Source organism: Octopus bimaculoides, chromosome 9, assembly GCF_001194135.2.
Source record: "Octopus bimaculoides isolate UCB-OBI-ISO-001 chromosome 9, ASM119413v2, whole genome shotgun sequence".
NCBI lineage: Eukaryota > Metazoa > Mollusca > Cephalopoda > Octopoda > Octopodidae > Octopus > Octopus bimaculoides.
In genome coordinates this window covers 51,714,016-51,716,108 of record NC_068989.1, presented here as the reverse complement: position 1 = coordinate 51,716,108, position 2,093 = coordinate 51,714,016, and positions in this window count along the sequence as shown.

The window sequence follows — 2,093 nt, the reverse complement described above, 5'->3', positions numbered from 1 at the left end:
ATATATATATATATATATATATATATATATATACGACGGGCTTCTTTCAGATTCTGTCAACTAAATCCACCCACAAGGCTTTGGTTGACTCAAGGCTATAGTAGACGGTACTTGCCGATGGTGCCACGCAGTGGGACTGAACCCGTAACCATGCAGTTGGGAAGCAAGCTTATTACCACACACCAACTTGTCATGTTTTCAGTTCATATTTTTAATATGAACTCTACTTTTACATATAAATATGGCTATGAACTAAGTGCAACTTATGTAAGATATCCAATATCATAGAGTATACATGGAATTGTATCTATGCTAGAACAACATTTGTTCAGTGTCTATAAATTTCTTGTATTGTGATAGCGTATATGCCTTCAACCATTCACAGGGAAATATGATAAGCAATATTATTTTTTAAAGGAGGAAATGAACTAAATCGAGCACAGCATTACCTTAAGAATTGTACATAGTATTGTGTACTTAGTAGTATCTAGTGTGCATTAAACTGTGGAGTTATATAGACGTGAACTCACTTTATTTATTGAATTGTTTAAGATTTTGTTTCGCCTTCACGATCAATTCACTTAGAAAAACACATGCATGCTTCCCTGCTACTACGCATTTGAATTCTTCAACTCATACAAAATAATCAATAATTACTGTATATTTCAAGTTTGAACTGTAAAATTATTGCCTAAATTTCACCAGTTGAGAATCGTAATTGTATTCCTAAGTTATTTATTTGGGTCTTCTGATTACATTGATCATTATATAAAGGCTTGTTCTGTACACTATCTTTCTGTTTGATAGTACCAATCGAAAATAGAATCCATTCTGACCAGTTAACGATCGATTACATGCCCCAACTGACTCTAAATTTCTCTCTTTTATCCATTCTTAAATCTTTGATTTACAAAAGAAATATTTTCGCTCACATCGAAATTATTTTGCGGTAATAGATTCTATTCCATGGGAAATTGATTTTAGAGGAAATTGGAAGGGCTATTTTTAGAGAATTATTATTGCGTTATCAAAGAGGCGAAACTCTACAATAAAGAATTGTCGATGTTCTGCTCTAGGAAAATTAAATTCTGTGGAATCCATGATGTTTCCATTTTGTAGTTTAGTAACAATATCATATATACGTTCTTATTTAGTGAGCGTTAATCCATTTTGGGAAATAAATTGTTTCCAGTTTGATTATGTTCTGAAAAGTTCACCTCTATTTTTGTGAATATATTCATAAGCAAGCGTTACATATGGGACTAAGGAGACGCAACGCCTGAACTATTTACGCGTTGGTCAAAAATATATCCTTGTTGATAACTTCAAAGTTTTCGAAACCATTATCAGTAACAAATCAATTTATATTCAGTTTAAATATCCTCTTACAAATCTATTAACCTTGAGTAATATTCTCGGAAATAGACATTCAAACTGTTTTCCAAAAGTGGATATGTAATTGATATATATTCATGATCTCTTTTCACTATAAACTCTGCATGTGTGATATCTATTTGCAATCGGTATTAACTACACTATATATGTGTCAGTATAGTGAAAACATATTTTATCATCCTAATGACTAATATAATGTTGAATGCATTAGACCTTCTACAAAGAATTAATATATTAACTAGATAAATCAATGTGACATCGTACATCAATGTTCCTAAAGTACTGAAACTAGTAGAAAAATCAACCTGAAATAACACGCTAAAATAAAAACAAAATGACGGAGGTTGCACGGAATTGAGGAATAACTGGAGTACCAACAATCGTAGATTTGTTCCATAAGCAGAGAACTGTGGAAGTACATTGACATTGAGTCAGAAGCACCAAGTCGATGTTTCATCCTTGTTTTTATGTCTTTTATAATGTTTTGTTGCATTTCAACGTATATTTTAATTTTTTTGTTGTAACTAATGGAGTATTGAATATGTAGCGGGCTTTGTGTCTGCGACATCATGCTATGCTATCTGTTCTTTTCAACTCTCTAATACTTTCCTGATTATTTTGGCCGCGCCACGGAGGGACGCCTTATGTAACTGTTCTACTGGTCACTCTCTTCGGATTTCCTTTTTATTCCTTGTGTT